The sequence below is a fragment of the Lissotriton vulgaris genome, chromosome 6 (assembly GCF_964263255.1).
Source record: "Lissotriton vulgaris chromosome 6, aLisVul1.2, whole genome shotgun sequence".
In the NCBI taxonomy this organism is placed as follows: domain Eukaryota; kingdom Metazoa; phylum Chordata; class Amphibia; order Caudata; family Salamandridae; genus Lissotriton; species Lissotriton vulgaris.
Window position 1 is genome coordinate 1335078808 of NC_141694.1, and position 13566 is coordinate 1335092373.

Genomic DNA, 13566 nt, shown 5'->3' on the forward strand with positions numbered 1-13566 from the left:
GAAGCTTATTTCCACCTACTGCAGCTTCACTATTCTCAAAGTAAGTGAGGGTCGTTTGTGGACCTGACTGCATTTGAAAACAATGTTATATGGTACCTCCCTAAACCGCTTGACGGAGGCCCCCGAGGGGCGGTGTGATGGCACGGACTCGGAGAAGACGCTTGGCTCCGACCCCCTCCCCAAGTCTTATAGCACTGGTGTAGCCTGAGATCGCCCCCGACATAGGCGGCCGGCTCCCGGGGTCCGGCGGAACTTTTTGCCTTTTGATGACTCTTCTATTCTGGACTTTGTCCCACAATCCGTTTGACCTGAAGACACGCTGTAGTGGGGCGCCCCTTTACCGTTTTAGTTGCCATTCCGCCCGCTTTTGCTACACTGTGCCTCTTCCGCCATTCAGCTGTTTACCGCCCGCTCTTGCGACTACAGCGTCTCGCTCACCATGTAGTTGAGTTGCTCCCGCTCTTGCGGTGCAGCGATAGGCGACTGCCACAGGACTCTCAAAATGGCGGCCGGCTCTTCGGTTTTGGGCCTGGTCCACTAAAATGGCCCTGGGACACCTTGGAACTCGGACGCTTCCCTGATAGGGCTTGGGTCCCATTCTCGAAAGCGTCCCCTCAGCCGTGAAGATTCTACAAAAGTCTTGGGGGCCCCCGACTCCCGCAGGCTTCTGGTGGGGAGCGGCTGCCATGTCTGCTCGTGGAATGGCCACGACGGAGCTACGAGATGGTAGTGCTCTCATGCTGACGCCAGCTTTAGTCTGAAACATCCAGAAACACTGTAGACTACCAATTCGATCAGTTCCGGTAGCGCCCCAACATGACCCGGTAGAGAAGAACTTGCCCTCCCCTCTTTGACTGATGGTTCTTGTTGCCTGTCCCCTCTGTTGTCATTTAACAGAACTTTTTGGACTGCTGAAAGGGGTTGTGTTCCGAACGCTGGTTGGTGGAGACATTTTGACTATATTCTTGACCTACGTTGTCGCGTAATGCGTTATATGACACGCCGCGTTAGCGCACCCGGAAGTGATCCGGGGCGCGGCGCGCAGCGCGTAACGTAAGCATAACAGGTCATGTGACTTGTTAATAAAACTTTTCATTGGTTCATTTTACTTTTGTTATTTTAATGATGAAAAGCTTGGTCATATGACCTAAAAATTACGCTTTTTATTGGTTTCGAACATTATTTTTTTTTAAACATATATGTTATAATATTCCAGGCTAATGTACTTTCCCGGAAAATTTACAACTGTCCTGCAAGTAAAATATATTCCTTTTTCGAGAAAAAGGGCGTTTCTTCGTTCCATGACGGAGCCGTTGAGTAAAAGAGACTCGGCCTGCTGTCTTAGTCGCCGATACGCCTGATTATCAGATTCTTATCGATCACTTTATGTTGCAGGAGTGGAAAACACAACTGCCCTTGACCATTTATCTTTACTGCGTTCCTACATATTATACCTTTCATCCGTCATGTAATTGGACTGCTTTATTTCACTTGCCTTTTACTGATTCGAAAACAGTGACTAAAAGTAAAAACTTTACCAATGTAAATACTACTACCATGTTTTGTTTTAAAAACCTTTATTGTGAAAATGTCAGTATACAAATACGGGCCTATAACCACGTGGGCCGGCCACGGAGCAAACTGAAATCGTATATGATGAGGAGACATTTACATTATAGAGGAACGTAACGAGCGAGCCATTAGGTTGCAAGAACTAAGATGTCTAACAGTTGCGGAATCGGTGGACGTACATTTTGTAATTAAAATACGACAGGGCCACTTACAAAAAAGTTATCTAGATATACATTTGCGTGCAAGTACCATGGGTGACGTTAATTCGAACTTTCAATAGTACAGTAATAAATAACACATCAGAACTTAATATCAATAGGGATGTAGAAATATTCAATCAATTCTCGTCCCCGCCCGCCATGAGCATCAAAACTGCATTCATATCTCGTGATATCAAGGTTGTTCAACCAGTACACAACAAGGAGTTACGAGTCCCATTTATACCGGCACCATTTTGGGCGAGGCCGGGCAGGTCCAAGATATAGTCAAAATGTCTCCACCAACAATCGGCCAGACCAGAACCCCTTTCGGCCCTTTATGCTACAAGATGGTGTCTTCCATTCAGAAAATATTGTTGGCAGCATTTTGAAAGGAAAGATAAACAGCCGTTTTCCTAGTGAGTCTCACATTGTTACATTTAGGAAGAATGTTGAAGAGTAATATGTGGAAAATCTGAAGCCATTTTTCTACAAACTCTCAATCAGCCTTGGATGGAAAAAAAAATCCTGAAGAATGTACAAACTGAAAACCAATTTTTGTCTGTATAGCATCAACAGCAACGCTTGAGTCAGCTTTGTGTCAAGCCGCCATTTTCATTCAATCAATAGCGTCCCCCTGCACACATTCAGGAACCTGGTCGTGTCTTCAGGTGAAACGGATTGTGGGACAAGAAGCAGAAAGGAAAAGGAAAAAAGTTTCGCCGGACCTCGGGGGCCGGCCGCCTATGTCATGGGCGATCTTTGGCCACACCAGGGCAATAGTGAAGCTGCAGCAGGTGCAAAAGAGCTTCAGACAGTCTTACAAGCACTGCTTTTCTAAACATTTTTTGATTTTTTTGTATTTTTGCACAGTTTTATATATTTTTTTGTTTTTGATGGAGGGGAAACAACAAAAAACAGGCATTGAAAAAGGCTCAACAGTGCAGGGCGCCTTGTGCTGGTTCCGACCTATTCACACATCGGTCCACTACTGACATCACCTCATAAGCCAACGGGGCACCCCACGCTGACTTTCGGCGCAGCATTGTAGGATGGCCACACCAGTGCGGCAACTTGCTGGACACCACCTCGGTGCCATCCGGATCTCGGCGCGTTCGAGTCACTGTACCGCAAAAGTGACCGGAACTCAGCTGGACACGCCGTCTTTCGGCACAGCATTGTAGGATAGCCACACCAGTGCAGCAACTTGCTGGACACTAACTCGGTGCCATCCGGATCTCGGCGCGTTGTGCTGCCTTCGGCCTATTCGCACACCGGTCCGCTACTGACGCCGCCTCACGTGCCAACGGATTTTCTACGCTTTTTGTAGCCCTATGCCGCATAACAGGTCATGTGACTTGTTTATAAAACTTTTCATTGGTTCATTTTACTTTTGGTTTCCTAAAGATGGAAGGCTTGGTCATATGACCTAAAAATAACACTTTTCATTGGTTTAGAACATTTTTTTTTCCCAAACGATGAAAGCCCCACCTTGTTTCTGGATGATTCAGACTGAAGCTGGCGTCACCATGAGAGCACCACCATCTCGTGGCTCCGTCGTGGTCATTCCGCGAGCAATCATGGCAGCCGCTCCCCACCGGAAGCCTGCAGGAGTCGAGGGCCCCCAAGACTTTTGTAGAATCTTCACGGCTGAGGGGACGCTTTCGAGAATGGAGACCAAGCCCTAGCAGGCAAGCGTCCGAGTTCCAAGGTGTCCCAGGGCCATTTTAGTGGACCAGGCCCAAAACCGAAGAGCCGGCCGCCATTTTAAGAGTCCTGTGGCAGCCGCCTATCGCTGCACTGCAAGAGTGGGAGCAACTCAACTACATGGTGAGCGAGACGCTGTAGCCGCAAGAGCGGGCGCAACTCAGCTGGATGGCCGCCACCTGGGGAGGCCCGTTCACGCCGCCTCCCCCACGCCCCCCCCCCGGGCCGCCCCACGCCAATTTTCGGAGCAGCATTGTAGGATACCAAAACCAGTGCGGCAGTTTACTGAACATCACCTGGGTGCCATCCACATCTCAGCGCGTTCTGCTGCCTTGGGACTATTCGCACAACAGACCGCTACTGACGAGGCCTCCCCCCGCACCACCCGGGACGCCCCACGCTGTTTTTCTGAGCTGCATTGTAGGATCCCAAAAACCAGTGCGGCACCCAGGTGACATCACCTGGGTGCCGTCCAGAACTCAGCACGTTGTGCTGCCTTGGGACTATTCGCACAAAAGACAGCTTCTGACCATTGTTGCTTTTTTTTGTCAAAAATGTTTAAATGTATGTTACAGTTTTTGTTCCGTTCGTTATATTTAAAAGTTAATAAAGTTTTATAATCCTACTTTGTTGGAGTGCTATATATTTGTAAAAAATCGGGTGAATGGGGCCTTGAATCGGGTTATTGTCATGTGTGGGCTTTGCAAGTGTACTGCTACAGGATCGGATATTTCAAACTCAAATGCACGTTCTTTTTCTTACCTTTCCGAAGCATGGAGCGCAATAGCAGGCAGAGAAAGGGTGATGCAAGTGTTGAACACTGCCTGGCCTGGCAAGTTGCTGGCAGTGCCCCCCCCCCCGCCCGCTCCTGAAAGAGGACACACACACACCGCCGCCCCGAGTACTTCACAGATCTTTAAAAGACCATGCGCTTGTTCATGAGGCTTAAATGGTTTATCACCCCTTCTAGAACCCCTGCATCGACCCTCTGACGTTTCCTGGAAGAATTACCACGTAACACAATACCAAGCCTTGTCAGCTGAAACCCCCGAGGAATCGTGGGGCATATTATCAAGGGGGTTTATCTCCGCTTTTTTGGCTTTAAAAGCCAAGAAAGCGGAGATAAAATTATCTCCCTATTACCAAGCTGTCGCTAACACCAGTTAGTGACAGCTAAAAGGAGATAGCGACCATCTTGGCCCCGCTTTGCATGTCAGTGATATTTATCACTAATGACATGCAAAGTGGGCGTGCCAAGATGTTAGCGACTGGAAACAGTCCCTAACATCGCTATCTCCTATTACCAACTTTTGGAGATATTCGCGCTAAGCGCGAATATCTCAAAAAGCTAACACCTGCCCTGAGCAGTTCTTAGCCATGTTATCCAATGGGAGGTGGATAACATGGCTAAGAGCATTTGCTCGATAATGCATGAATATCGCTGACTTTTCAGCGATATTCATGCATTGCGGCCGTTTTTTATCGCATTTGCGATAAACCTTGCTAATAGCAAGGTTTATCTGCGATAAAAATGTGCGGCGATAATTTTTGTCTCTAAACAAGTTAGAGACAAAAATTATCGCTAGTTGTTGGTAATATGCCCCCGGGTTTTTGCTTGCAGAAATCGGGAGGCGGGAGACTAGCACTGAAATCAGTAGTCTCACGCCTGAATCGGGAGGGTTGGCATGTCTGGATTCTCTACAGCTGGGGCCATAAACTACATCTGCAGGGCTAGGTGATAGCCTGGGACCGGCCTGGCATCTAAAATGGCTGCCGTGCAGGATTCATTTATAACAAAATATTTTATCGCACTGACAAATTGGCGGTCAACACTTCCTGATTTCCATCGAATCGAACGTTAACAGACGTCACGCAGCAAAAAAAAAAAAAGCTCACGCACAGCCGCTGGAAGACATGTATCAACATATATGAGCCTCCTCAGAAACCCTCAGAAAAGATAAGGGATTAGGATACGTCTCCCGCACCCCCTTATACCTAGTAATTTAATTAAATCGAAGCACAAAATGGCGAATTCCCGTTTCGCTACCAGTTTGCAGCCCAGTTCGCGGCCTGTGAAGCGCTTCTACCGTGAAAAATATATTTTTTTTTTCCCCCCACGGGACCCTTTAATAACCCCAACAACATTCCTAGGGGGTCAAGAGGGGTATACCTTGCCCCCTTTCATTAAATTCCCCCTTCGTTTTTCACCTCTTCTTCTCTCTCGATCCTACCAAGAGATAAGATGGCGGCCGCTCCGGACTGTTTAGAATGTTGACAGACACCGGGGAGCCAATCAGCTTCGCATCGCAAAGTTCCGTTTCGCGAAAAGTAAGCGGACCGGAGCGCAGCCCGGAGCGCTGTTACAGATATATATCTTGTTTTGAACGTTAATTTCTCAAAATCCACTGGAGCACATATATTGAGACCTAGCAAAGGCACATCGGGCTAACAGTCCCTACAATTTTGCCAAGTTTCGTGCAAATCCATTCAGCCGTTCGAGCTAAAAGTGAGGCCAAAGGCCCTATGGAAATTAACATGGGAAAAACGCGTTTTGGGACCCCCCTTTTTCTCGGCCCCCCCTTGACGAAACCCCCCCAAATTATCAGGGGCTGCTCAGAAACAAAATGTGCCATTTTCCTGAAAATTTCAGCCGATTCCGTCCACAAACGCCAAAGTTATTAGACATAGAATTTTCACAAGTTCCATAGACAAAAAATCCTAACTATATATACCTACTGGCGAGACGCCAGTAGGTAATATATATATATATATATATATATATATATATATATATATATATATATATATATATATATATATATATATATATATATATATATATATATATATATATATATATATATATATATATATATATATATATATATATATATATATATATATATATATATATATATATATATATATATATATATATATGTCACACACAAACCTCCGAATAGGGAGCCACCAACCCTGCAGGGCGGCATTTTCAAAACGGGCACGGAGACGTCCGCCAATTTCACACTCCATGAAAAACACACAAGAGGCCCATTTCAGGAGACAGAGCTTTTAATTCAAGATTGCGTGCACAGCGCTTTCTGCAGTCCAACTAGTTTTGGCACTACAGCCTTGATCACGGGCAGAAAGTTTCACCAAGTGCCTCTGTGCTTGCGTTTTTGTAACGTCTCTGATCATGTGACTGATGATAGCCTGCATCTCCCAGGGTGCATCATTACGTGCAGGTAAGTGTTGTTTTTCTGAAAATTCTCATTTTTCTGTCAGAAAGATGATACTCTGCTCAGCTGCCTGATGCACACATTGTTTGAATAAATCCCAATGGAAATCAGTCAGGATATTTAAAATAGCGTAATGCTGGATGTTGCGACATCTTGATTTGCAGGCTCCTGTCTCCAGAACGATTGGAAAGGGAAATCATCCCCAGCCAAATCCCTTCCAGCGCTGCCGTTATTTTCGCCATTTGGCATCTCCAAAGTAGGTTTAACAGCAGCGTGTGGGTCATGCTCCCTTGTCAAATGTCACACACAAGGTGCACAGACAAAATATCGACTCCAAAATATCGACTGGACATAATATCGAGTTTTAAATATAGACTGGACAAAATATCGACTGGACATAATATCGACTACAAAAATATCGTTTTTCAGGTAAGTGAAGTAATATCGACTGTATAAAATATAGATAGCAAAAATATCGAATTTTTAATAATATATAATATTTTATAGTGTATTTTTATGTAATAATATGTGTGAAAAGTGTGTATTAATGTTATAAAATATTTTATTAAATGAATTTTGTTTTTTTAATAATTGCGTAATGTAATTCTGTAGCGGGTTGTGGGTTTATAGGGGAATAGGGTGGGAAGTAATTGAATAATAACTAATTAATTAATATATGTTTGTAAATATTTATAATTAATAATTAATTGATAATTAATTAATAATAATTAGTTAATTAATTAATATAATTTTGTACATATTTTGTATTAGTAATTAATTGGTAATTAATTAATTGTAATTAGTTAATTACATTAATTAGAGTACATTTTAATATATATAATTTTGTGTTATTGTTAAGTAATTAATTGGGGAAAAATAATATTAATTATTAAAATAATTACAGCTAATGTGCTAATATATTTACTTTATTGTTATTGTTAATTAATAATTATTTGGTAATTAAATAATATTGATACATTTTGGGTAAAGGTGTATTTTTAGGGTTCAGGGTCAGTTTTCAGTTTTTGGGTAAAAGGGCATTTTTAGGGTTCAGGGTCAGTTTTTAGTTTTTGGGTAAAGGGGCATTTTTAGGGTTCAGGGTCAGTTTTCAGTTTTTGGGTAAAGGGGCATTTTAGGGTTCAGGGTCAGTTTTTAGTTTTTGGGTAAAGGGGCATTTTTAGGGTTCAGGGTCAGTTTTCAGTTTTTGGGTAAAGGGGCATTTTTAGGGTTCAAGGTCAGTTTTCAGTTTTTGGGTAAAGGGGCATTTTTAGGGTTCAGGGTCAGTTTTTAGTTTTTGGGTAAAGGGGTATTTTTAGGGTTCAGTGCCAGTTTTGGGTTTTTGGGTAAAGGGGTATATTTTAGGGTTCAGGGTCAACAAATAAGATTGTAAAAAATTATTTTTATTATTTTCATTTATTATTTAATTATTATAATTTAATTTAAGTATTTTTAAGTATATTTTAGTAATTAAAATTTAATATTAATTTAATTTAACACTGTTTTTAATAAAGTCGATATTTTTTACATCTATATTATTGTTAACTATATTTTGTACTCGATATTTTTGTACTTACCTGTTTGTAGATACAAACTCGATATTTTGACTGTCGATATTTTGTCCACGATATTTTGGCAAGTCGATATTTTCTCCCTCGATATTATTTCAGTGATCCCACACACAAACTTCCGAATAGGGAGCCACCAACCCTGCAGGGCGGCCTCTTCAAAACGGGCACGGAGACGCCGGCCAATTTCACACTCCATGAAAAACACATAAGAGGCCCATTTCAGGAGACGGAGCTTTTAATTCAAGATTGCGTGCGCAGTGCTTTCTGCAGTCCAACTAGTTTCGGCACTACAGCCTTGATCACGGGCAGAATGTTTCACCAAGTGCCTCTGTGCTTGCGTTTTTGTAACGTCTCTGATCATGTGACTGATGATAGCCTGCATCTCCCAGGGTGCATCATTACGTGCAGGTAAGTGTTGTTTGTGAGAAAATACTCATTTTGCTGTCAGAAAGATGATACTCTGCTCAGCTGCCTGATGCACACGTTGTTTGACTAAATCCCAATGGAAATCAGTCAGGATATTTAAAATAGCGTAATGCTGGATGTTGAGACATCTTGATTTGCAGGGTCCTGTCTCCAGAACGATTGCGAAGGGAAATCATCCCCAGCGAAATCCCTTCCAGCACTGCCGTTATTTTTGCCATTTGGCATCTCCAAAGTAAGTTTAACAGCAGCGTGTGGGTCATGCTCCCTTGGCAAATGTCACACACAAACCTCCGAATAGGGAGCCACCAACCCTGCAGGCCGGCCTCTTCAAAACGGGCACGGAGACACCCGCCAATTTCACACTCCATGAAAAACACACAAGAGGCCCATTTCAGGAGACAGAGCTTTTAATTCAAGATTGCGTGCACAGCGCTTTCTGCAGTCCAACTAGTTTCGGCACTACAGCCTTGATCACGGGCAGAAAGTTTCACTAAGTGCCTCTGTGCTTGCGTTTTTGTAACGTCTCTGATCATGTGACTGATGATAGCCTGCATCTCCCAGGGTGCATCATTACGTGCAGGTAAGTGTTGTTTGTGAGAAAATACTCATTTTGCTGTCAGAAAGATGATACTCTGCTCAGCTGCCTGATGCACACGTTGTTTGAATAATATGTAATAATATATATATCATACAAAGACAGCGTGGTTTTCAAAGTTGATTTATTTCAAATGGCGAGCAAAACTCCTACACGTTTCGAACCGTAGTCCTTGTTCACGGCAGTGTTCTACAAGTGTCCCTTTTCTATTTCACTATTTAAACACTTACACCTCAGTGTTTATTGTGGTGCATTCTGGGCCATGTAGTGAGCGTTTCAATTAACTTTATTGTACAATGTGATTTACGCATTTTGATGTCAAGATGATGATAGTGTCTATCAGAGGGGTTCAAGCTATATTACTTTGCATGCTGCACTGATCTGAAGTTAGATGAGACGCGGTCTAAGCGTTCAAGGCATTGCCATGAGCAATTTGCCAATGACCCGGTAGTGTTTCCATTGGCTGTGTGAGTAATTACATGACTTAGTGTCTGGACATGTTTCTAGGGCTCAGTGCCCTCGGCCCCCACTGTGCACATACCCCCATCTGGACAATTTTAGTCCATTCTGTTCAGAGGGAGATCTAGTTGATATGTCCATGTTTTATCTTTTTATCTTATCTTCCCATAAATGGACATGCATCTCCTCTTCCCCATTCAAACCTGATGGTAGTTTGGTTTTGAATCTTATTATAAGCTTCGATTCCAGTCTTCTAAGCTTCTGTATGCGATTCCCACCTCGTTCATGTTGTGAGATGGTTGCCAAGCCTGAATATTTGATATCTTGCCATGTTTTACCTTGATGGATCCTGATGTGTTTGGCCATGGCATATGTTTGGTCCCCATTTTGGATCGCAGGGATGTGCTCCAAAATCCGCTTCTTTAGGGGACATATCGTGCTGCCGATATATTGCTTCCCAAAGCAGCACTGCAACATGGAAACAACAAAGGACGATTACATGTTATGTTGTTTATGATTTCAAAGTTCTTCCCTACAGGGTCTTTGAGATTCTTAATGTTGCGTCCTATTTTACAGGCTTTGCATGTCATGCATTTTGTGAAACCTTTGCTTTTCGTTTGTAACCAAGATTTGGGTTTTTTCATTTCAAAGTGACTCCGCACCAGATGGTCAGAGAGGTTAGGTGCTCTTCGATATGAGACAAGAGGGCGTTCTCCGATATTCATTCCTATATCTGGGTCCTTTTGAAGTATGTGCCAATACCTCATAAGTATCTTCTGAATTTTATAACTTTCTTTACTGCACGTTATTATCATTCGAGGCTGATATTTATTTGTGGCTGTTTGTTTAGTTCGGTTGCTCGTTTCTTGGGTCTCACCTTTTCTTATCTGATCATTCTTCTCTTCCTTACTCATTAGTGTATCAGCTCTTGTCTTCTTCCTTGCTTTTGTTTCCCCCAAATTGATATCTGCATGTTTATACCATCGTTCCAAAATCATTGTTTTTGTTTCTGCGAATTTCTTTTCCATTTCCAGATTGTTTGAACAAACTCGCCATATGGTACACTCTTTTTTAGTTTTTGGGGATGAAAGCTCAATCCATGCAATACACTATTGGTAGCTGTTTTCTTCCTGTGTGTGGTGGTCTCTATTTTGTTGTTGCGAACATAAACCTTTGTGTCCAAGAACTCTACTTCCTTGGTGCTCACTGTGCATGTAAATTTTAATCCGACATTATCTGTGTTAAGAATAGCGAAGAAGGTCTGGAACTCTGATTCTGTACTTCTCCATAGTAGGAACAAATCATCAATGAAGCGCAACTATAACGCTACTTTACCCATATGATGGTCGTTTTCCTCTCTCCAAGCCACGCTCCTCTCCCACCACCCCATCATGAGATTCGCATAGCTTGGAGAGAAAGAAACTCCCATGACTGTACCGCAGCTTTGCTCATAGATTTTTTTATTGAACAAGAATACGTTGTTGTGTAGGCACATTGTCATCATTTCGATTAGCATCTTCGAATGTTCCAATTCTGCAACAGGTTATTGCATAAGGAAATATCGGATTGCCTGTATTCCTATTTCGTGGTTGATTGAGGTGTATAGGGACACCACATCGATTGTCACTAATAAATATGTTGGTTCCCTTTCTGTATTCATGAGTATGCGTAGGAAGTCTCCTGTGTCTTTTATGTACGAATTGAGTGTGGGGACAATTGGAGCAATGGAGTGATCTACATAGTTTGCGATGTTTTCGTAAAGACTACCACAACTCAAAATGATTGGCCGTCCAGGTGGCTTGTTCAGTGTTTTATGAACTTTCGGAAGAAAGTAAATCATCGGAGTAATTGGGCTGTTGACAATTAGATATTTCTTTTCATCTTCCGTTATTAGACCCTTTGATTGCCACAGGTCTAATTTTTTTCCTAAGTCCATCATAAGCTCTTGGGTGGGATTCTTTGCCAGAACTTTATAATTATTTGTTTCATTTAGCTGGCGCATGGCCTCCTCGATGTATTGCTGTTTGTCCATCACTATGCTATTAAGGCCTTTATCTGCGGGTTTAATCTCAATTGCAGTGTTGTTTCTGAGGGTTTGAATTGCCAGGCGTTCTTTTTTGGTAAGATTTTCCCGTTTGTTTTGGTTGGCGTTGTTATGCATGCTCTCAAGGTCGCCCATTACCAGATCATAAAAGATGTCAATCTTATTTCCCGTATGGAGGTTTGGGCAAAACTTTGATTTGCTCTTAAAGCTAGTTGACATCTGTTTATCCATTTGTACTCCCATTTCCTCAAAAATTCTGAGTATTGGATATTTGCGAATCCATTGTCTCATTTGCGAGTTCATATGCGATTCGGAGGTGTGGTATTTCTGCTATGCTATATGTACCCGAATCTGTCTCTTGTACATTTGCATTTTCAATTTGAGCCAATGGTTCTTTAGGTGAGATTTTTGCAAAGAACTTCTTTAGCTTAAGTTTTCTTACATATTTATAGAGGTCTATTTTGGTGTCAACAGTGTCTTGATGTATTTCTGGGCAGAACGACAGTCCTTTGTTGAGTAGTCTTATTTCATCTTTAGTTAAGTTATATCTTGATAGGTTAATCACTAGATCTGGTGTTGTTCTTATAATCGCGCCTATCTTCTCACCACCGTTCTGGTTCTCAGGATGTACCTGCCTCCTTTGTCGCTTGCTTCTTCTGGTTTTTCGTTTTGTTTTCCAGAGGAAAGGAATCCTCTTCCTCTCGCTCTTGTTTGTGATTGGCTAGCCCTCTTGCACTAACTCGGGGTGTCTGCTGCTCTTGATAGAGAAGCATCACCTCCTCTAAAAAAGAAAACTTTGTTATGTCTCCAGGTCTTTGCTCCCCTTCACTTAGGTCAGACTCCGACCCACTTGTTAGTTGGCTCGTCGCTTTGCCCATATAGGTGTTGCATTGTCGTTTAATGACATCAAATTTTCTTGCAAATGTGAGAATTGTTTCGAACTCGTAGTCGTCTTAATCCCTGCAGAATTTATGTTCTTTCCTGTTTTGTACCTCATCCTCATGTTTGTCCAAGTTCCGTTCCATATCAGCTCTAAGTTTCTTTATTGTTCCACTATCTTCTTTTATTGCTGTTATTTCACTTTCTATGTCTGATATTTTTTGAAGAAGCTATTCCACTTCTTTCCTCGCATATTTTATGATGATTAACATCATATTCTTGGAGCAATCCATGTTATTCTTGCCCCATTCTTCAAGCATTTCAGGCTTGGTGTCTGGGTGATTGGGGAGTGTAAAGATGCGAAGGCCTCTCGGTACCATATTACATCAAACGTACTTTTCAAGGGTTATTATTTTCCACCCTCGGGATATTTCCTTCCGCATTAGTTTTTCTTATTGCATAAAAAGCTGTTTGCTTGTGGCGACAGCCTGTTGTGTTACCTTGCCACCTTCTTCCACATTTATAGTTGATTTTGAACCTCTCTGAACCATACTTTCAGCTTTGGTCATTCTCCGAGCTGTTCTTTCCTCCATTTTGCGTTGTATTTTTACTTTTATTGAATTGCAAGCAAGTCAGGACGTCTTGGGGTTCGTCACTGCTGTAAGCGTGTTACACTTTGTATTAACGTAATGATGTGTGTCACTTGTTTGAAGCACTGGTGGTTCTTTTCATAGAGATGGGTAATGGTTACATTGACCCACTGCGCGATTTGATTTTGCCACCAAGAAAGGTTAATTTGAAAACGAGTTCCTGTTTTCGAAACTGCTAGGCTTCTGGTAGCCGATGTTAATACATTTTTCCTCACTGCGGCATTCTCAGC